The 25000-nt window shown below is 45.2% G+C and overlaps 1 protein-coding gene and 1 long non-coding RNA gene across 5 annotated transcripts in view; one reads left to right on the top strand and one right to left on the bottom strand.

The window, feature by feature from the left end:
• The window catches only part of LOC123763554 (inter-alpha-trypsin inhibitor heavy chain H4), a 247292-nt gene that overhangs the window by 106539 nt on the left and 115753 nt on the right, over nucleotides 1–25000 (bottom strand). For all 4 annotated transcript variants that reach the window (XM_069304535.1, XM_069304531.1, XM_069304533.1 and 1 more), the window contains exon 2: nucleotides 7719–7957. The gene's annotated coding sequence lies outside the window, so the exon portion shown is untranslated. The remainder of the gene's footprint in view (nucleotides 1–7718; nucleotides 7958–25000) is intronic.
• Nucleotides 5742–8146, top strand: LOC138352242 (uncharacterized). Its single transcript, XR_011222723.1, has 2 exons — nucleotides 5742–5909; nucleotides 7055–8146. It is a non-coding gene; the product is annotated as an uncharacterized lncRNA (long non-coding RNA).

The raw sequence follows: 25000 nt of genomic DNA, 5'->3' as shown, positions 1-25000 counted from the left end.
AGGGAGCGTACTAGCCCCCCACCTCCCACCAATGTAACTCCCAATTGTAACTTTATATTTCACACTGTAGTCTTACTCCCACTTGCTGTATCATAATACTCTCTTGCTGTATTATATATAATGTTATATATATATAATATTACTGTATTATTATTACTCTCAGCCCACTTTAGCAACACATGCAACCTTCCTCCATCCCCCCCCCTGCAGTCCTTGCAATGTACCCCTTGCAATACGGAGAAGAATGTAATTTATTGCTTGAGTCTCACATAACTCACTTCCCCCCTCTGCCGGCCCTCACAGACACCACGAGTGACAACACTTCCCCCCTCTGCCGGCCCTCACAGACACCACGAGTGACAACACTTCCCCCCTCTGCCGGCCCTCACAGACACCACGAGTGACAACACTTCCCCCCTCTGCCGGCCCTCACAGACACCACGAGTGACAACACTTCCCCCCTCTGCCGGCCCTCACAGACACCACGAGTGACAACACTTCCCCCCTCTGCCGGCCCTCACATACACCACGAGTGACAACACTTCCCCCCTCTGCCGGCCCTCACAGACACCACCAGTGACAACACTTTCCCCCTCTGCCGGCCCTCACAGACACCACGAGTGACAACATTGACACACACACTACTCTACTCTGGCACTTATCAAATTTACGATTCATATTTATTTTGGAGATGGCACGACCAAAATAGACTATAAACCAAACTTATATCATTCCTAGACCTTGTATATGTACTATATTATGCTTAAGATAGTGTATATTAGGGCCTAGGATTGGTTAGATAAGATGAGTTAGGGGGTCTTCATTTGCATAGTGTACCTGTTGGGCTAATTCAATAATACAGAGAGTTTTTTTGAGTACAGTACATGTTTGTACGTGTGAGTAAATACTAGTTGTGAGTCCCGTCATGTGAGGAGTGTGAGGAGACACTCATTATTATCATAAAGACTTACGAATCAACAAGTGTGATATCGGGCACCCATGGAGTGATAGCCATGTTGGACCACACACCAGAGGGAACCCATGTTGGGACTGATATCCAAGCAGAGTCAAGAATCTTAGAAAAACTCAAGAAAGCCTATTGGGGCGCCGGTCGACCGAGCGGACAGAACGCTGAACTTGTGATCCTGTGGTGCTGGGTTCGATCCCAGGCGCCGGCGAGAAACAATGGGCAGAGTTTCTTTCACCCTATGCTCCTGTTACCTAGCAGTAAAATAGGTACCTGGGTGTTAGTCGGCTGTCACGGGCTGCTTCCTTGGGGTGGAGGCCTGGTCGAGGACCGGGCCGCGGGGACACTAAAACCCCGAAATCATCTCAAGATAACCTCAAGATAGCCGCCGGGAGACACGAGACATAACTACACCCACACAACCCGCTTTCTCAACTATAAGCTCGCGACGCCTTACGTTATCGTAAGGTTAAAAATATAAATGTAACCCATTAAAGAAAAATAACGACTCGCAAATATCCACATTTTCTATGCATGACTCGATAGGTTAGGTAGGTTGCTGGGGTTATTACGGTACTGGTTGGGCTAAAAGGTTTTCTCCTTTTTTTTAAGTATTGACAAATACACCAGCACAAGAGACCACACAAACAGGATGTACAAACACACAAAAAAACACACACAAATATTATAGAAACATTGAAATATAGGAATAACTAACGGAAGGAAAACAAATTGCAGAAATACATGCAAGATATGAGCGAGAACTGAGGAAATGTTGGAGAAGTGTTAAGAGGAGAAAACCCAGACACCAGACGGCAGGTATTAATGACAGCGTCAGAAGAATGTAAAAACAAAAGAGACTCAACTAGAAAGGAAGGAAGAAAGCAAACAATGAAGGAAGGAAGGAAGGAAGAGGCTGTCTTCCACGTAGGTACTTCCCTCCAAGACACTAAAGAAAGTCCTACAGACATTATTCTTCAAATTGCAAACTGGGAAGCTATAAAAGTAGTTTAACCCAAAGGAACACTGATTACCTCTCACACGAGCAAACAGAAGAAGCAAGAACTAACAGCTTGATTATAGACAACTGCCATTCACATTCTTGGATTGCTAGGCCTACGTAAACCTGAATTAGGGGAATATACACTCCAGAAGTGTACCAGTCTCCGTGGTGTAGTGGTAAGACACTAGCCTGGCGTTCCGCGAGCGCTTTGTCATGGGTTCGTATCCTGGCCGGGGAGGATTTACTGGGCGCAAATCCTTAACTGTAGCCTCTGTTTAACTCAACAGTAAAATGTGTACTTGGTTGTAACAACGATTCTTCGCGGCGGGGATCGTATTCCAGGGACCTGCCCGAAACGCTACGCGTACTAGTGGCTGTACAAGAATGTAACAACTCTTGTATATATCTCAAAAAAAAAAGAAGTCATACCCCATACCATAGAAATACTGTAATCATAAAAGAGAGGGATCTCAATGACAAATTCAAGAGAATATTCAGTCCCTGGAAATTACATAAAGAGGAAATAAAGAGGAAGATCAAAACAGAGAGAATAGAGATGAAATAATAGGTGTAGGAGAGGCAGTAGAGGCTGAGAGGAAGAACATAAGAACATAAGAACAAAGGCAGCTGCAGAAGGCCTATTGGCCCATACGAGGCAGCTCCTATCTATAACCAAGAGAACATAAGAACAAAGGTAACTGCAGAAGGCCTATTGGCCCATACGAGGCAGCTCCTATCTATAACCAAGAGAACATAAGAACAAAGGTAACTGCAGAAGGCCTATTGGCCCATTCGAGGCAGCTCCTATCTATAACCACCCAATCCCACTCATATACTTGTCCAACCCACGCTTGAAACAATCGAGGGACCCCACCTCTACCCACGTTACGCGGCAATTGGTTCCACAAATCAACAACCCTGTTACTGAACCAGTATTTACCCATTACTGAACCAGTATTTACCCAAGAGAGGAGAGGACAGGAGCTCAGTATCAGAGCACACACAGGCACGCCACAGCAGGAGGATAAATGGACGCTGATAAAGATACACCGCAGTAAACAGAGACCAATAACCCCAGTAATCCACCTTCATATCCACCCACAACCACACTTACCAGTCGTATCAACATCTGTCAATGCAGGCGATAAGTCACAATAACGTGGCTAAATTATGTTGACCAGACCACACACTAGAAGGTCAAAGGTTATCAATTTCCACCCCAACAGCCTCAACTTTACCCCCACAACCTGGGGGGGGGGGGCTCCACCCTTAATCTCCCCCCCCCCTCCCCTACATCAACACCTGACCCCCCCTCCCTCCCCTACATCAACACCTGACCCCCTCCCTCCCCCTACATCAACACCTGACCCCCCCTCCCTCCCCTACATCAACACCTGACACCCCCTCCCTCCCCTACATCAACACCTGACCCCCTCCCTCCCCTACATCAACACCTGACCCCCTCCCTCCCCTACATCAACACCTGACCCCCCCTCCCTCCCCTACATCAACACCTGACACACCCCCTTTCCCCTAATACCTTACTAACCACCTAGAAAGTATACCGAAGGTCCTGACTTTTCTCAAACCAGAAGACGAATTTAAAGAAAGATCTGAGGACATGATCTCTGATGTAAGACAATCGTTTAAATTAAAGTGAAGGTGAATGATAAGAAGGCAGTATAAGAAGTCATGCCAGGTATAAAGATTATCAAACAGAGATCCACAAGGATGACAAGAGCTTTGTAAACAATGTTGTGGGGTATAATTCACACACACACACACACACACCCACACACACACACACACACACACACACACACACACACACACACACACACACACACACACACCAGTCTTGTTCCGAATAATTAAGTACCATAAAGCTGGTGATAAATTGCCGCTATAAATATATATTAAAATGATTAATAGTAGGAAGCCTACATTCAACCTCTCACCACTCGCGCGTGTGTGTGTGTGTGTGTGTGTGTGTGTGTGTGTGTGTGTGTGAGTGTGTGTGTGTGTGTAATTACCTAAGTGTAGTTACAGGATGAGAGCTACGCTCGTGGTGTCCCGTCTTCCCACACTCTTTGTCATATAACGCTTTGAAACTACTGACGGTGTATGTGTGTGTGTGTGTGAGTCCGTCCTGTGGTTCCCTGGGGAGTGTCTCTCATGACCACTCCCTCACCCTCAGACAGGAATTATCCCCCCACAACATTGTTTACAAAGGTCTTGTCATCCTTGTGGATCTCTGTTTGATATTCTATATACCTGGCATGACTTCTTATACTGCCTTGTTATCCTTCATCTTCACTTTAATTTAAACGATTGTCTTACATCAGAGATTATGTCCTCAGATCTTTCTTTAAATTCGTCTTCTTGATTGATAAAATATATTTGTATTTTGTACAAGATGTTTAGGTTCTATATTTTGTTATTTTTTCTCTGGTTCAATAGCTTTTAATTTAAGCTGTTTAAGCTTAAATTAAAATTAGAATTTAAGCTCCTGGACTTCCGACACTTTGTTTCTTCTCATAAAAACAATATTATATATATATATATATATATATATATATATATATATATATATATATATATATATATATATATATATATATATATATATATATATATATATATATATATAATATGAAGTATGGAGGTACGCTAAGCTATTTCTGGCAACTCGCTCCACTTTCTCACTCGGTAGACTGTGTCAAGCTGCGAGCAGCCGCAACCAACAGCCTGGTTGACCAGACTACCACCAACCAGAAGGCCTGATCGGAGACCGGGCCGCGGGGGACGTTCATCCTCGGAACCGCCACAAGGTGGGTAGGTTCAAGATCAGTATCCTCGATTAGTGTCAACCTTTGTTTAATATTTTTTGAGGCGAGGGGCTCCACGCCGATGCTGCATACTCCAGCACTGGTCGAACCTGTGGCCAAAGCTGGGGCCGAAGCTGTGGTCGAACCTGTGGCCAAAGCTGTGGTCGAAGCTGGGGCCGAAGCTGTAGTCGAAGCTGTTCTGTTTATGGAGGTGATGTGACTAAGAATAAGAACCTCTAGACTGCTTCCATCTGTACTGCTTCCGTCTCAACAACATTTAACCCTCTGTGATGATGGTAACTTCCTTTCATTGTATCATCTGATCCAATTCCTGGCTCTGTGCTTATGACCTTGCACGTATCCGTATTTAAGTCTAGTAGCCATGCATATAAATATATATATTCCAACGACGCCAGTTGAGCCATCCTGGAGCCTTCCTGGAGCTTGGGTTCGTCTTGAAACACACCTCATCAAAACCTCATCAACAGTGAGGCAAAACAAAAGTAATTTATCAGGTGTATTATTTATATATACATGAGGCACCCCATGGAATGAGTGCCGATCACTGTGGCACTCCGCTAATCACTTCCCCTCAATTATGATATTAAGTCTTCACTTCCCTCTTTTATACCCCTTGTTTATTCCTCTACCCTTCCTCCCCCATTCACCCCCTCCCTCCCCCTCTCTCTCTCTGACACCGTCAATAAATCCTTAGCAAGTAGGCAAGTTCAGTCTTTTTAAATTTACTTTCAATATATTTTCACTTCTCGGCCATTCCTCATTGGGGGAAGACCTCTGGTCGTGACTCATATTCTAACCCACCGCCTTGCCTTGAACTTTGTGTTCTGAAGTTTCAAGACAAATTCGACATGAAACTTCGGTTAGTTAGAAGGTAATAATAATTCAAAGCTCCTGAAGCACGGGACTCTGTTATCTCCTGAGGTCTCACGCACAAACATCACTGATATTAGATGATAGGAACTGATAAGATACATATTTTGAAGGTTATACATAGTGACTTGGTACTGTCTCGAAGGTGGGCGCATCCGATCCCACGATCGTCGTCGCCCCTAAATCAACACAACATACTGTCTCGAAGGTCGAGTTTCAAGTGAGTCTTGTGAACAATCGGATGTGGTACTGGGATCTCCAGTGTTGTGTATACTGAGTGGTGTGTGGCTGCAGCTGTATGATCTTGTGTGTATGGCTGGTTGAACCTGCCTACCCCAAGCTGCTTGTGGTGGGGTGACGAGCGAATACTCTCAAATGATCTCCCCAGTTGTAGCTCAAGGTTTCATAAAAGCTTCAGAGCAGTTTAGACAACGCCAGACTTAAGCTGAACAGGAAAGCTTATCCTGCCACGAGTGAGACATCAAACCCACTCAGCGTCATGTCAACATCACCTCTGGTGTGAGTAGCAGAAGTAGAAAAGGTAGAAATAGCATTACTGGTAATAGTAGTAGAAATTGTATTATCAGTAGGCTCTCATATTCTAACACTCTTGCCATGGGAGAGGCTCTCATACTCTCCCATCCTCGCCATGGGAGAGAGCCTCACACTCTCCCACACTCACCTGGGAGCGTGAGAAAAGGCTCTACCTGTCCCCTGCCCACTTTATGTGCTTCATCACACAAATACGAATTACCACCCAATTTACTAAAGTAATTTATACACCTCCTCTCATCTCTCCCAGCACGCGAAAATGTATGTTGTGTATAGCGTCTATTAACACACGCACAAGCGCGCACAAGCGCACACACACACACACACACACACACACACACACACACACACACACACACACGCACACACACACACACACACACACATATATTTGCTGTGTATACTAGTATTTTGGAAGGATGGTTTGCCATAGTTTCCGAAACCGTTTTATCATTTATACCAGTTAACTTACATATAGTTTCTGTTAACCCCTATTCTACAGTGTGTCAGTAATTCAATTTGCAATTTTTTTTACCACATGGGCGTCGTGAATAGAGAATTGAACACCCATACATACTCACCCCCCACACACCCGCACTCAAGTGAGCGTGCACGCACACCAAAGACAGCCAATTTGTTTGGTCCCAGCATCAAACAACATTGAGTATCAAATGAACAAATCCACAAGGGCCGTGACGAGGATTCGAACCTGCGTCCGGGAGCATCCCAGAGCTCGACAGAGCTTGATGCATCACTTTATTGTGCTTTATATGTGTATTGAGCATCAGCTAATTCAATAATCACTTCCTCCAGCAGGTAAATGATAGCGAGGCAGCATCCCTGGCGCCGGCATCTCCCCCCCCGCTCCGCCCAGATGAAGGATGCTTGAGTAGACATGTATCTTTCCATTCAGGCTGTCTCGGGAGTACAAGAGCAGGGAAGAATGTCGGAGCCATCCCACGGTCTTCCTTCAAGAACGCTACGACCATCTCTGCCACTGCGACACCTCGAAGAAGGCAATTCGACCAGACTACCAACGTTATACCTGAATATCATACCTGGAACATACCTGGAGCGGGTCTCTGGAGTTCTTCTACTCCCCCGAGCCCGACCTGAGGCCAGGCCGTGCTATACTCCAGTACACATAACACAAACTTCTACTGCAACACAGATCGGGGCCTCAATACAGTCGACTACAGCTGGAAGTGTCGTCGTCCAAGCTGGATCTCCACGTTACAAAAAGCTCGTGGCACGGTAAATCCTACTCAGGGTGAAAGAGATCACCCCCAAGAACACCACCCGGCCGATGGATTTATATCCAGATCTTCCATCTTCGCGAGTTGAGCGCTGCCTGGAGCGTTCCAGCCCATCACGGAAGGATAACCCAGATACATCTGACTCCAGAAACCCAACAGATCCTCCACATGATGCTGTATTACTAGTAATAAGATGAAAAACCAGATCGTGAGCTACTAACATGGTGAGGTTGGAGATGAAGGCGTTGACAGGAAGGAGGATGCTGAAGGTGGCTTCCTGCGCGTCTAGAGACGGGTTCCGTATCCTACAGGTGACGGTGGTGACGGCGTAGCGGGAGATGACCAGCGACTGGATGTGGTAGGTTAGGATCTCTAGGTCCTGCCACACCTCACCTGCCTCTGAGGAGTCCGGTAGTGGGGGCGGGGGTGGCGACCCGGTGGCCAGGTCCTGCCTCGCCTCCTGCAGGGGAGAGAGAGAGAGAGAGAAAGGTCAGGAGAGAGGAGAGAGAGAGAGCCAAAGCTCAACCCCCGCATGCACAACTAGGTGAGTACACACACACACACGCACACACACACACACACACACACACACACACACACACACACACACACACACACACACACACACACACACACACACACACACACACACACTAACAACACAATCAGAGTACCCATAAACCATTTCACAAAGGATGGAAAAGTAGGTATATTCACTCAGGGGATTAAAACCTTTAATTAAAAATTCAAAAATTACGTACGAAGCTGTTAGACGAATAGTCCCGCCCATCGTCCTGTTTCGGTAGTACTTACAGTAACGATGAGCACCATAGTACCTATACCGACGTACAACGCAATTAGAAAGTAGAAATCGGTACTATTGAATTTGGACAATCCGAAAATGATTTTCTATTTATATTACGAAGACAAACTAACCTAACTTGACCATCCTAGGCCTAATTCTCGCTATCTGAAGCCTAATATAGTACATATGTGTACTATACTAGGTATAGTACATATGTGTACATTTTTTCGGACTCTAAATAGTGAATAATACAAAATTCTACTATATAATTCCTTAGAACGTCAATATTTGTACTATGCTGCACATAGTCAGAAAAAGTACTATGTAAACAGGAGGCAGGAGGACACAATCACTAATTATTATTAATAATTATAAAGTGGCAACTCAAAAATCTTCCCGTGTTACAGATATATATATATATATATATATATATATATATATATATATATATATATATATATATATATATATATATATATATATATATATATATGTCGTACCTAGTAGCCAGAACGCACTTCTCAGCCTAGTATGCAAGGCCCGATTTGCCTAATAAGCCAAGTTTTCCTGAATTAATATATTTTCTCTAATTTCTTTTTTATGAAATGATAAAGCTACCCATTTCATTATGTATGAGGTCAATTTTTTTTTATTGGAGTTAAAATTAACGTAGATATATGACCGAACCTAACCAACCCTACCTAACCTAACCTATCTTTGTAGGTTAGGTTAGGTTAGGTAGCCGAAAAAGTTAGGTTAGGTTAGGTAGGTTAGGTAGTCGAAAAACAATTAATTCTTGAACACTTGGCTTATTAGGCAAATCGGGCCTTGCATAGTAGGCTGAGAAGTGCGTTCTGGTTACTAGGTACGACATATTATATATATATATATATGTCACAGTAAACGATAATATATTCTGATTAAAATATTAATATATATTTACTAGACCAGTTCAAATTAATGTAAATTAATAAAGTTAGAGGATTACAAGGAAAGTGATTTACAAAGTTCGCAACTTTTTTACAAACCCGATATAACATATATATGTTATCCTGTTTTACGGGATAAATGGTCCAGCAACCTACACTCGGATACATTTACAAGATGGAGGACAGCAATTTTGTGCACCAATGCATTTTGAAGCATATTGAGAGTTGCAAATGTTGGAAATGTTGAAATTGGAGAGCAGACGCTCGTGTACACACCTGCCTGTGCTTCCATATCCGTCATCTATAAATTATCGTTTCTATAAATTATACTCCAGGATTGGTCTTACATATGTGGTATACAAGGTTCTGAATGATTCCTTACACAGGCTCCTGAAGGCTGTTCTGATGTTAGCCAGCCTCGCATATGCCGCAGATGTTATTCTCTTTATGTGGGCTTCAGGAGACAGGTTTGGTGTGATATCAACTCCTAGATCTTCCTCTGTGTCCGTTTCATGGAGTAATTCATCCCCCAATCTGTATCCTGAGTCTGGCCTCCTGTTTCCACCGCCTAGTTTCATTACTTTGCATTTACTCGGGATGAACTCTAGAAGTCATTTGTTTGACCATTCATTCAGTCTGTCTAGGTCATCTTGTAGCCTCATACTATCTTCCTCTGTTTTAATCCTCCTCATAATTTTTGCATCGTCAGCAAACAGTGAGAGGAACGAGTCTATACCTTCTGGGAGATCATTTACATATATCATTGGAAACTGAGTGCCCAAATGAGCCACAGAGATATTAGAAAGAACTTTCTTAGTGTCAGAGTGGTTGACAAATGGAATGCATTAGGAAGCAATGTGGTGGAGGCTGATTCCATACACAGTTTCAAATGTAGATATGATAGAGCCCAGTAGGCTCAGGAACCTGTACACCTGTTAATTGACGGTTGAGAGGCGGGACCAAAGAGCCAGAGCTCAACCCCCGCAAGCACAACTAGGTGAGTACACACACACACACACACACACACACACACACACACACACACACACACACACACACACAAATGGCTGTTGAAGTTCAACCCGAGTAAATGCAAAGTAATGAAACTAGGAAGTGGAAACAGGAGGCCAGGCACAGGATACAGAATAGGAGATGAAGTACTTAATGAAACAGACAGAGAGAAAGATCTAGGAGTTGATATCACACCAAACCTGTCTCCTGAAGCCCACATAAAGAGAATAACGTCTGCGGCATATGCGAGGCTGGCTAACATCAGAACGGCGTTCAGGAACCTGTGTAAGGAATCATTCAGAATCTTGTACACCACATATGTAAGACCAATCCTGGAGTATGCGGCCCCAGCATGGAGCCCGTACCTTGTCAAGCACAAGACGAAGCTGGAAAAAGTCCAAAGGTATGCTACTAGACTAGTCCCAGAACTAAGAGGCATGAGTTATGAAGAAAGGCTGCGGGAAATGCACCTCACGACACTGGAAGACAGAAGAGTAAGGGGGGACATGATCACAACCTACAAAATCCTCAGGGGAATCGACCGGGTAAACAAGGATGAACTATTCAACACTGGTGGGACGCGAACAAGGGGACACAGGTGGAAGCTGAGTACCCAAATGAGCCACAGAGACGTTAGAAAGAACTTTTTCAGTGTCAGAGTAGTTAGTAAATGGAATGCATTAGGAAGTGATGTGGTGGAGGCTGACTCCATACACAGTTTCAAATGTAGATATGATAGAGCCCAATAGGCTCAGGAATCTGTACACCAGTTGATTGACGGTTGAGAGGCGGGACCAAAGAGCCAGAGCTCAACCCCCGCAAGCACAATTAGGTGAGTACAATTAGGTGAGTACACACACACACACACACACACACACACGTTTAATGGAGTGAAGTATATAACAGAAGTGCTTCAGAATGCCAGAAAATTGCAATGTGACGATGATGGCAAACTTTGGTCAATAAGACAAGACCTCTCAAAGGAGGACAGAGAAAAGCAGAAAATGAACCTCATTGAAGCGAAACGTGTAAATGGGGATAGAAATGAAGAAGAGAGGAATTCTCTTTTCTACAAAATGTCACGGACTGGAAAGCTTGTGAAATGGCACATAAAGACAAAGCAACAAAATCATTAAAGGAAGGAGGGTGTAAAGAACAATGGGAAGGAGAACATGTTCCTGAAAATAGTATATGCCAACGTAGATGGAGTGAGATAGAAAATATTGGAGCTGAAGGATATAATTCAGCTCAAAGTCCCAGATATTGTCGCATTAACAGAGACGAAACTTGAAGAAAATATTTTAAATGTGGTCGTATTTCCAAGGAAATATTTCAAATTATTTCTATGAGGTCGTATTTCCAATATTTCCACATCTCAGTTTGGAGACGTGACAGGAAGACTAGGAAGGTGGGAGGAGAAGTGGCTGTGCTGGTGAAAGAACACCTGAAGGTAAGAGAGTTAATATTTGAGAACTCTCGCGATATTAACACAACGGCATTGCAGGTCTGGAATCAAGATGATAAGCTGATAATGTTAAATGCCTACAACCCACCAGCAAGCAACACATGGACAAAGGAAGAACTGGATGACAAACGAGAGGGCCTCATAATGGTCATGAGAGAGATTATGGTCAGAGCTGACAAAGATAAATCCCGTTTGTTGGTACTGAGGGACTTCAACTTTAAGGCAATAGACTGGGAGGCATACAAGGCAAGAACAGAGGACATTTGGACAGGCAGGTTTATAAACCTCATTTTGGAGACATTCATGTATCAACACGTCAAGCAGGCCACAAGAATGAGGGAAGGGGATGCTCCGTCAGTACTGGATCAAGTATTCACCAGGAAAGAAGAAGAGGTATTTGACATCCAGTACCTTCCTCCCTTGGTTAAGAGTGATCATGTCCTCTTGGACATTAAGTACGCTTTGCGATATAATTTAGTAGAGAATGAGGATATTGAAACAGTTATTAAACTCGATTTCAAGAGGGGATGCTATGGAGAATTTAGAATTTTTTTCATGGGTATAATTGGACAGACTTGTTGCTAGGCAAGGAAGTAAATGAGATGTATGCCATATTTTGCGAAATATACGATGAAGGCACACAAACATTCATACCAAAATAGAGGTTCAGACCTGGGAAACAGGGTTGGTTCAACAGAAATTGCGAGAGGGTCAGAGATCAAAAGACACAAGCATGGAATCATTATGGAAAGAGGCCAAACCCCCAAACATACCAGCGATACAAAGATGCAAGAAACAACTACACGGCAGTAAGGAGAGAGACAGAGAGGGACTTTGAGAACGGTATAGCAGACAAATGTAAATCAGATCCAGGTCTTTTCTATAAATTCATTAAAAGCAAGCTGCAGGTAAAGGATAATATTCAGAGGTTGAAAATGGGGGACAGATACACGGAAAATGAAAAGGAAATATGTGAAACATTAAACGAAAAGTTCCAAAGTGTGTTTGTACAAAATGAGATCTTCAGAGAACCAGACACAATAAGAATTCCAGAGAACAACATAGAGCACATAGAGGTGTCTAGAGACGAAGTGAAACAAATGCTCCTGGAGCAAAGTAAGAACAAGTAGTTGGTCCAGATGGAGTTTCACCATGGGTTCTGAGAGAATGTGCACCTGAGCTCAGCATTCCACTTCAACTGATTTTTCAGACATCCCTGTGTACAGGAGTCGTAGCAGATGTGTGGAAAAAGGCTAACATAGTTCCAATCTACAAAAGTGGCAGCAGGGAAGACCCCACTCAATTATAGACCTGTATCATTGACAAGTGTAATAGTCAAAATATTGGAAAAAATAATAAAAACTAAATGGGTAGATCACTTGGAGAGTAATGATATAATATCAGACAGACAGTATGGTCTTCGATCTCGAACATCCTGTGTAACAAACTTACTCAGTTTATATGATCGAGCCACAGAGATTTTACAGGAAAGAGATGGTTGGGTTGACTGCATCTATATGGACCTAAAAAAGGCTTTCGACAGAGTTCCACATAAGAGGTTGTTCTGGAAACTGGAAAGCTTCTAACATGGATGAACAATTTTCTGACTGATAGAAAAATGAGGGCAGTAATCAGAGGCAATGTAGCGGAATGGAGAAATGTCACAAGTGGAGTACCACAAGGTTCAGTTCTTGCACCAGTGATGTTTATTGTCTACATAAATGATCTACCAGTTGGTATACAGAACTATATGAACATGTTTGCTGATGATGCTAAGATAATAGGAAGGATAAGACACTTAGATGATTGTCATGCCCTTCAAGATGACCTGGACAAAATAAGTATATGGAGCACCACTTGGCAAATGGAATTTAATGTTAATAAATGCCATGTTATCGAATGTGGAACAGGAGAACATAGACCCCACACAACCTATATATTACGTGAGAAATCTTTAAAGAATTCTGATAAAGAAAGAGATCTAGGGGTGGTTCTAGATAGAAAACTATCACCTGAGGACCACATAAAGAACGTTGTGCGAGGAGCCTATGCCACGCTTTCTAACTTCAGAATTGCTTTTAAATACATGGATGGCGATATACTAAAGAAATTGTTCACGACTTTTGTTAGGCCAAAGCTGGAATATGCAGCAGTTGTGTGGTGCCCATATCTTAAGAAGCACATCAACAAACTGGAAAAGGTGCAAAGACATGCTACTAAGTGGCTCCCAGAACTGAAGGGCAAGAGCTACGAGGAGAGGTTAGAGGCATTACATATGCCAAAACTAGAAGACAGAAGAAAAAGAGGCGATATGATCACTACATACAAAATAGTAACAGGAATTGATAAAATCGATAGGGAAGATTTCCTGAGACCCGGAACTTCAAGAACAAGAGGTCATAGATTTAAACTAACTAAACAAAGATGCAGAAGAAATATAAGAAAATTCACTTTCGCAAACAGAGTGGTAGACGGTTGGAATAAGTTAGGTGAGAAGGTGGTGGAGGCCAAAACCGTCAGTAGCTTCAAAGAGTTATATGACAAAGAGTGCTGGGAAGACGGGACACCACGAACGTAGCTCTCATCCTGTAACTACCCTTAGGTAATTACACTCTCTTTTCAGCCTGAAGAGAAACTCAACAGCACCACAATTACTCACACTAATTAAGAGTAAGAATTAGCGTGCAGTAATCCCCTTATGCATCACAGATCGACGTGACAGAAGAAAAAAATGAATAAATGACGAGGCTCAAAACATGAAATAGAATTTGTAACTGAAAAATTGGGAAAAGGAAAATTGGATAATACCAGATGAACAACCAAGATGGCGACATAATACTTATGACCTCCTGTGGTTCCCCCTCTCTTTCTCCCTTCTCTATTTTCCTCCTCCATACCTTCTCTTCCTATCCCTCTATCCTTACCCCCCCTCTCCTCCCACCCCTCCCACCCACTCTCTACACCCCTCCCAATTACCATATTCAGAAGCTGACTCAAACTCCGCATCACTAAAGGGAATTTTAACCTTGGGTCTTCGTTGGTATAAAACGAACTAATTGTATTTCACGACACACGGGAGACATCTCCCGTCACGCAGGGTACAGTCGCACCTCCACAGATCTCCAGTATCAGCTCTTGATACTGGTAATGGCTCAAAAGGGTCACCACTTACGGGCTGTTCATGCCCGTGCCATCTTTTGGGTGGCTTAATCTTCATCAATCAATCAATCTTTCATGACAGGATACGTTCCTGCAGTCGTGAGTCTTGGGAAGACATCCATGCAGCTGTTGCAAGCAATCCAAGTCGTCAACATTGTGTTGCAAAGGAATTCATTCATATGGCTGTGTTTTAAAGTCATCCATATGGTACATTTCTAAATTAAATGCTTAATTAAACTACAAAATTAGACGATTTATGCCTCCTGTCAGCAGGCTGACAGCTCTTCCTTCCCATAGCTGAAGGTAAGCCTTACCCTGGAACCTTAGGCTAAAGGTAAGGCTGGATTGTAAGGCTAAGGTAAGCCTTACAATCTGTCATACGCTCTACAATTATCCTCCCAAATCATCAGAATTTCCACAAATAAAGTGAACTTAAATATCTCCCACTTAATCCCTCACCAAGTTATTAAATACATTTATATATTCATTAAAATTTACAATACCACTCTCTTAACATTCTGATGCACAGTCAGAAATAACTTTGTTTATAAAGGTCCATAAATAGGCCTATGTGATTAATGTATCATTAACCTGCACGCCTCCCCTCCTCCCCCCCCCCACAACAATGCCTCATTAACTCGTATGCCTAAAAAAATATATATATATATACATTTTCACTTTCCGATTTTGCATAATAAGATTTTATGTGATTTTGTTGTTAAGATGGAACTGTTTCGCCAGCTTTAATATTCATGGTCTTTCACTGTGTCGTTGAACTTTGAACTACCAGTTAGTCAATAATTTATTTTTCCTCGTGTCCGTTGCTGTGTCAAGAGCTGATAATAGCTCTTGGACCCCGGCTTTCCAACCATCGGTTGTCTAATGAAATGATACCTGACTTATTCTGTCCTTTATCATATACCTGCAACATCTGTCTGTCTGTCTGTCTCTCTGTCTGTCTGTCTGTCTCTCTCTCTCTCTGTCTCTCTCTCTCTCTCTCTCTCTCTCTCTCTCTCTCTCTCTCTCTCTCTCTCTCTCTCTCTCTCTCTCTCTCTCTCTCTCTCACACACACACACACAAACACACACATTAACATAATGTAGCCCAAAACAGCTGTCTAACACCGAGGTAACTTTGAACTGCTTGGTGAACAAAGGCATCTGGTGAAATTCTTTCTCTTTCAGCAGGGAATCGAACCCCGGGTCCGTGAACTGTGAATCGCGGACGCTGACCACTCGGCCGTCTATTCTACCAAGTGTGTTCTACAGGATGAGAACATCACAGGTGCTAGACTACCCCCCTCTCCCCCCCCCCTCTCCCCCTCTCTCCCGCCCCCCACCAGACCAAAGGGGTCGCTACCCCCCCCTCCCCCCCCACCAGGCCAGAGGGGTCGTTACCCTCCCCCCTCACCAGCTTGTAGAGACGCCCAACCGTCTCTGGCATTACTATTTGCATATAATCAGGCGACCTAAAACTTTGCACAGATAAAGCTTCCCCCTACCCCCCAAGGAATGCCAAGCTCCGTCACCACCCCCCCAGGGGGTGCCAAGCTCCGTCACCCCCCCCCAAGGAGTGCCAAGCTCCGTCACCCCCCCCAAGGAGTGCCAAGCTCCGTCACCCCCCCCCCAAGGAGTGCCAAGCTCCGTCACCCCCCCCCAGGGGGTGCCAAGCTCCGTCACCCCCTCCCCCAAGGAGTGCCAAGCTCCGTCACCCCCCCAGGGGGTGCCAAGCTCCGTCACCCCCCCCAAGGAGTGCCAGGCTCCGTCACCCCCCCCCCCAAGGAGTGTCAGGCTCCGTCACCCCCCCCCCCCCAAGGAGTGCCAAGCTCCGTCACCCCCCCCCCAAGGAGTGCCAAGCTCCGTCACCCCCCCCAAGGAGTGCCAAGCTCCGTCATCCCCCCCCCAGGGGGTGCCAAGCTCCGTCCCCACTCCGTCAAAAATACAACTGTTTACCTAACCAGAAACGCACGTACCCAACCAACCCCTCTAACATCTCGAGGGGGCCGACGCATACAAAATCGTCACTATTACCATGCATTAACATTCACTATTACGTCAAAAATGCGACGTACAGGTCAGAGGAGAAGGAGCCTATGTACCCAGGTCTCCGCCGGCAAGCGGTACCGCCACGTGATGCTTAAGTTAATTCCCACTTTAAGATATCATGCCCAAAAGCTTCAGTTTAAAGGCTTCGGAGCCTCCGTCTCAAGAAGTTGAAAGGATTAGATCCATTATCGTCGACCAAGACTGTAATGCCGTGACTTAGGTCCCGCCGCACGCAAGGTGAGGCAAATTGTCTCGTAGTGCTTCGGTAAACCTGCTCTAGAGTGATGACCTCCTACCCAGGTGAGGCAAGGTGAGGGAGGGAGATGGCGTACACACACACACACACACACACACACACACACACACACACACACACACACACACACACACACACACACACACACACACACACACACACGCACACACACACACACACACACACACACACACACACACACACACACACACACACACACACACACACGCACACACACACACACACACACACACACACACACACACACACACACACACACACACACACACACACACACACACACGAACGTTACGTTGAAGTGAGAATTACGATGCATTCTGGAAGGCAAAACAGGTCGTAAGTCTGGTCAATTGCGGCAATAACAGAGGGGTGTGAACTAAGAGAAATATGGACTGCTCAGTCACAGCCTAAGCAGAGTAGCAGTAGCGAGAGTAGCAGCCTAAGTCGCACCAGTAACGAGAGTAGCATTAAGTTACGTCGCAACAGTAACACCAACAGTAACGGAAGCTGCGTTAATACCAACAGAAATAATAACGTGGAAGGTTGAGTGGTATGTTTACCGTTGTCCAGGAGTACCAACCCCACACCATCCCACCTAACAGCAGCAGCAGTAGCGGCAGCAGCAGCAGCAGCAGCAGCAGCAGCAGCAGCGGCAGCAGTAGCAGTAGCAGCACCGTTTACTGACTCAGTAACACCCACCACTTGTGTTCCTGACACTCACTCCAGCTGTGAGATGAGTGTCTCTTCTCACTCTCTCTCCCTCTCCTTCTCTCTCCCTCTCCTTCTCTCTCCCTCTCCCTCTCCTTCCTTCCCTCTCCTCTTCCTCCTCTCCGCCCCCACGCCAGGGGTGTCGGGCACAGACACGAAAACAAAGGAACACATTGAGAAGAACACAAACGGAGAGAATTAAGAAGAGGGAGTATAGAAGGAAGAGAATGTGAATGCTCCTTATGAATGGAGCAATGCTGGTGAATGGTGAATGCTCATCCTCCATCACTTAAACGGCAAGTGCCATTTAAGTGATGGAGGATGGAGACAGCCAGGTGGCCTATCCTCCTATCCACCACATTGTCCATCTATCCTTCCCCCCCTTTCCACCAGCACCCCTTTCCACCAAACCGTGCCTCGATCCCCTTCCCTTCAGACCGACTTTTTCCTCCCTATTTCTTGGCTTTCCTTCCCTTATCCTTTGGCTCTTTCTCCCTTATCCTCTCCTTAATCACTTCCCTCTACGTTCATTCCTCCTCTCCCCTTCCTTCCCATCTTCCTTTCCACATCCTGCTTTCCCCTTTCTATTTAAGGCATTATGTCCCCTGTGTGTTCGCAGTTTTCTTTCTCCTGGTTCGTCCACTCCCCCACCAGCAGGGAGGCGTGTAGCGGGTATTCTGCGGAGCATTGGGTTATAACCTGCTCCTCTCTCTCTCTCTCTGCTGATGCACCGATGCTCTTGCGTCAGGGCCTGCGTCAGGAACCGTCGATACTGCGTCCGTAAACTGCGTCAAAGCCTCCTATGTGGGCCCCCCTCAAGGCCTGCACTCTCTTGTGTGTGTGTGACTCTTAACCGCCTTGTTGAAGCATCCTTCATAGTCATCTGCAACATTTCCTTTTGCTTATAGTAGTTGCAGTATCCTGTCTACGGCCCCACACACACACAGGAGGACAGAAGAGTAAGGGGAGACATGATCGCAACCTACAAAATCCTCAGGGGAATCGACCGGGTAAAACAAGGATAAACTATTCAACACTGGTGGGACGCGAACAAGGGGACACAGGTGGAAACTGAGTACCCACATGAGCCACAGAGACGTTAGAAGGAACTTTTTCAGTGTCAGAGTAGTTAGTAAATGGAATTCACTAGGAAGTGATGTGGTGGAGGCTGACTCCATACACAGTTTCAAGTGTAGATATGATAGAGCCCAGTAGGCTCAGGAATCTGTACACCAGTTGATTGACGGTTGAGAGGCGGGACTAGAGAGCCCGAGCTCAACCCCCGCAAGCACAACTAGGTGAGTACAACTAGATGAGTACACACACACACACACACACACACACACACACACACACACACACACACACACACACACACACACGCACGCACACACACACACACACACACACACACACACACACACACACACACACACACACACGCACACACACACACACGCACGCACACACACACACGCACACACACACACACACACACACACACACACACACACACACACACACACACACACACACACACACACACACACACACACACACACACACACACGCACACACACACGCACACGCACGCACACACCATTCCTCTCCCGTTTAACCTAACTCCCCTAGGCCTAATACGCGGTATCTGACGCCTAATATAGTACATATATGTGCTATACTAAGTCTGGGAATATTCTATTTGGTTATTTCTTTCTGTCTCTTATACAGTAAACAGTACCAAAGCCTACTATCTAATTGTCCAACAATCATATATGGTCCACAAAGTTACAAAAGGTACTGTCGAAACAGGAGGATAGGTTGTGCTCGTCCTTCATCCCTCGCCTATCCATAAAATACACATAAAGGCTCTCCTCCTCACCTATCCCTCTGGCGTCTAAACCACCTGACATTTTCCTTCTCATTTCCTCACAGCGCTCAGAAAGAGGTCACGAGACGAAAATACAACGTCGCTACAACATTCGAACAAGTTTTTAACACGTCCTAACCAGTTGTAACAACCAGTATAACACGTTGTAACAACGTTCCAACAAGATGTAACACCTTTATTACAAGTTGTAACAAGCGGAAAATATGGACAGTTGACTTTGAAATTGAATTGAATTGAACTATCGGGGGAAAGCGCCAAGCCATTGCGACTATATAGCACTTGGAAGGGGTCTTGATAAGGATTTGGGATGAGACGGGAGGGAAAGGAATGGTGCCCCAACCACTTGGACGGTCGGGGAATTGAACGCCGACCTGCATGAAGCGAGACCGTCGCTCTACCGTCCAGCCCAAGTGGTTGGTAGTTGACTTTGAAGCATCCAAAGTCAACTTTGGATGCATCAGAACCATACAAGACATGCTTATAAAGTGGCGAATGATTGTGATCTGGTCAAATGGCAGTTGCCATTGAGGTGTTGGTTCCTCTTCTGTATTTTATACAGTCCAAAACTCTAAGGTAAAGTAACCCTGACTTTCAGCATGACTTTCAGACCTGAAGCATTCTCACTGACCCTAACCTAACCTAACCTAACCTTATCTAAGCTAGCCTAACCTAACCTAACCTAACCTAACCTAACCTAACCTAACATTATCTAAGCTAACCTAACCTAACCTAACCTTATCTAAGCTAGCCTAACCTAACCTAGCCTAACTTAACCTAACCTTATCTAAGCTAACCTAACCTAACCTAACCTAACCTTATCTAAGCTAACCTAACCTAACCTAACCTTATCTAACCTAACCAAACCTACCCTCACCTTAGCTAGACTAACTTAACTGATGCTATCATAGTCAGGATTAATTATCCATGTTTTTATAAGGGATAAAAACACACAAAAATAACTTCATTTGCCTGCGTTTTAATCATATATATTCCCCCCAGGAAGCAAACTTCGCAGCCACGCTAAGCTGAGCCTCAGGCAACAAACTTCATATAGCCGGATATACGAAACAAATACGGTCCTCTCTTCCGGCTACTGGTCCATGAAGGCGACGTCCCCTTTAATTGAGCAATGTGAGGCACTGTCTCTCACCCCACACACACACAACACACACACACACACACACACACACACACACACACACACACACACACACACACAACACACACACACCAGGGCTTCGTCCGCCCTCCCAAAATAATCATATACATATACTTACTAACCAGGAGATAAGCAACCTCTACAAGAGCAATGTAGAAACCATTCCGCAAGGCTTTCCATGTTGTAGAAGCAGGAGAAACAGTTGTAGCAGCAGCAGTAGGTGTTGTGGAAGTAGCAGTAGCAGCCTTATGAACGTCTAATGAGTACAGGACCTGATTACTGCACCGCCAGCCCCCCCCCTTATCATGGCGTCTCCCCCCTTCCCCCAATACTGGCCACTCCCCCTCTCCCACTCCCCTCTGCTCACTACCCTTATCGAATCAATATATCTCAAGCTAGTCGAGTCTTGAACACAAAGAAAGCTCACAGAATTCTTCCGTATGTGTGTGTGTGAGAGAGAGAGAGAGAGAGAGAGAGAGAGAGAGAGAGAGAGAGAGAGAGAGAGAGAGAGAGAGAGAGAGAGAGAGAGAGAGAGAGAGAGAGAGAGAGAGAGAGAGAATAAACAGTGTGGTAGGGAGTTAAATGGGAATAGAGTAGTAATGCCACTGAAGAAGTATAAGGAAGGGGGTTGAGAAATTGGCTTCTGCAGAATGATAAAAAAATACGAACCACCCGCAGGAGTATGCACTGATGCTCTGTCTGTCTGTCTGTCTGTCTGTCTGTCTGTCTGTCTGTCTGTCTGTCTGTCTGTCTGTCTGTCTGTCTGTCTGTCTCTCTCCCTCTCCCTATACCTCCCAGCCTCCGGCACTCTACCGATGACCGCCTCGTCCCGTAATTAATTTGCTTTTCCTTTTTACAAGCAAAATAAGGCCCTGGAGCCCCATCAACCCTCCCCCCCCCTCCCCTGCCCCATCACTTCAATTACCTGGTCAACCCTCTCACCCCCTCCCCCCCTTTAACTACCTACCTGCCTTCATACACCCCCCCCCCTTTCCCTTTTAAAATGTTACATTGTATATGGGGGGGTGGTGGGGTGGGGGGCTGGGGGATAGTGCGGGCCTGAGTGACTTGGATGAGAGTCTAGTCAAGTTGATGAAGCCCTGGTTATGGCCCAAGGATAGAAGATAGACTAAAAAGAGTGTCCTATGGTCGTGTTGGGTCAGAGAGGACTATCCCCTCCGGTTTGATGCTTTTTGATGGGGAGTCGAGCCGATAGTACAAAGCCTATCTTGAGGTTATCTTGAGATGATTTCGGGGCTTTAGGTGTCCCCGAGGCCCGGTCCTCGACTAGGCCTCCACCCCCCCCCCCCAGGAAGCAGCCCGTGACAGCTGACTAACACCCAGGTACCTATTTTACTGCTAAAAGCAAGACAAATGTCGGTGTTTATATGAGTTCACAAACTCTGTTATTAAGGTGCCTAATAAATGCTTAATCAGCCATACAGTTTCCTTTTTACGTTAAGAATTCAACCAACTACGAACCACTTAGTTTGATGAAAGGGAGCAGTAGAACAACAGAAGTACACTTACTTCACATCAGGCTTGGATACCCATGTGCATGGGAAATTGGCTTACAGGTTCCGGAAGATGAGAGGAAATGTCAGCACTGTGGAGAAATGCCCGACAGATCACTGGAACATTATCTAACACAGTGCACAGTTACAACCACAACAGGACACTGGAACATTATCTAACACAGTGCACAGTTACAGCTACAACAGACCGCTGGAACATTATCTAACACAGTGCACAGTTACACACACAACAGACCACTGGAACATTATCTAACACAGTGCACAGTTACAGCTACAACAGACCGCTGGAACATTATCTAACACAGTGCACAGTTACAACCACAACAGACCACCGGAACATTATCTAACACAGTGCACAGTTACAGCCACAACAGACCACTGGAACATTATCTAACACAGTGCACAGTTACAACCACAACAGACCACCGGAACATTATCTAACACAGTGCACAGTTACAACCACAACAGACCACTGGAACATTATCTAACACAGTGCACAGTTACAACCACAACAGACCACCGGAACATTATCTAACACAGTGCACAGTTACAACCACAACAGACCACTGGAACATTATCTAACACAGTGTACAGTTACAACCACAACAGACCACCGGAACATTATCTAACACAGTGCACAGTTACAACCACAACAGACCACTGGAACATTATCTAACACAGTGCACAGTTACAACCACAACAGACCACTGGAACATTATCTAACACAGTGCACAGTTACAACCACAACAGACCACTGGAACATTATCTAACACAGTGCACAGTTACAACCACAACAGACCACTGGAACATTATCTAACACAGTACACAGTTACAACCACAACAGACCACTGGAACATTATCTAACACAGTGCACAGTTACACACCCAATAAGGTGTCAACAGTAATTTAGTAAAGCAGAATAATATGTTAACCAAATTGAGATTAAACTTACTGAAGCGAACATACGAGTCATAAATACTCATACACCGTTTAACTAAGATAGAAACAACACATAAGTAACACTTAGTGGGCCCTAAGCCCGTGGCTTTGGGGCCCACGCAGGAATATTACCGAAAAAAAATATATTGCGTTTTGCTTTTTAACCACTTGGGCTGGACGGTAGAGCGACGGTCTCGCTTCATGCAGGTATAGGAGTTCAATTCTCCGAATGTCCACAAGTGGTTGGGCACCATTCCTTCCCTTCTTTGTACCATCTCAAATCCTTATCCTGACCACCTCCCACGGACACACACACACACACACACACACACACACACACACACACACACACACACACACACACACACACACACACACACACACACACACACACACGAAATATACCAACGAATCAATCATATATTGACAGAAAAACAACAGAAGCACAACAGTCAGCTGAACCGGATCAAGACCCCCGAAGATCGTGTTTCGCAAGCACAAACAGTTGAGTAGATCAACCACCGCCACTCACCACATATCAACCTCCCCAACACACACAACTCACTCTAAGTGGCTCAATCGATGGGGGGAGGGGGGGGGAGGGGGGGATCTAAATGCCTCACTCCCCCCCTCCCCCCCTCCTACCCACCAGACCCCCCCCCCCAATTTTATCTTTAATTAATTTCATATTAATTTTAGTAATTTGTTGGTATTGTAATGTAATTGGCGCCACGTTGTCTGTTTAGCGTGTAAAGGCACGACACACGAGACCCCTGGACATTGTTGGCGTGTGTGTGTGTGTGTGTGTGTGTGTGTGTGTGTGTGTGTGTGTGTGTGTGTGTGTGTGTGTGTTGTGTGTGTGTGTGTGTGTGTGTGTGTGTGTGTGTGTTGTGCGTGTGTGTGTGTGTGTGTGTGTGTGTGTGTGTGTGTGTGTGTGTGTGCGTGTGTGTGTGTGTGTGTGTGTGTGTGTGTGTGTGCGTGTGTGTGTGTGTGTGTGTGTGTGTGTGTTGTGTGTGTGTGTGTGTGTGTGTGTGTGTGTGTGTGTGTGTGTGTGTGTGTGTGTGTTGTGTGTGTGTGTGTGTGTGTGTGTGTGTGTGTGTGCGTGTGTGTGTGTGCGTGTGTGTGTGTGCGTGTGTGTGTGTGTGTGTGTGTATTCACCTGTTTGTGCTTGCGGGGGTTGAGCTCGGGCTCTCTAGTCCCGCCTCTCAACTGTCAATCAACAGGTGTACAGGTTCCTGAGCCTATTGGGCTCTATCATATCTACACTTGAAACTGTGTATGGAGTCAGCCTCCACCACATCACTTCCTAATGCATTCCATCTGTTAACCACTCTGACACTAAAAAAGTTCTTTCTAATATCTCTGTGGCTCATTTGGGCACTCAGTTTCCACCTGTATCCCCTTGTGCGTGTGCCCCTTGTGTTAAACAGCCTGTCTTTATCAACCTTATCGATTCCCTTGAGAATCTTGAATGTGGTGATCATGTCCCCCCTAACTCTTCTGTCTTCCAACGAAGTGAGGTTTAATTCCCGTAGTCTCTCCTCGTAGCTCATACCTCTCAGCTCGGGTACTAGTCTGGT

The sequence above is a fragment of the Procambarus clarkii genome, chromosome 52, assembly GCF_040958095.1.
Source record: "Procambarus clarkii isolate CNS0578487 chromosome 52, FALCON_Pclarkii_2.0, whole genome shotgun sequence".
NCBI classification, from domain to species: Eukaryota; Metazoa; Arthropoda; class Malacostraca; order Decapoda; family Cambaridae; genus Procambarus; species Procambarus clarkii.
The sequence above is the reverse complement of the archived record's forward strand: the minus strand, read 5'-3'. Positions and strand labels throughout refer to the sequence as shown.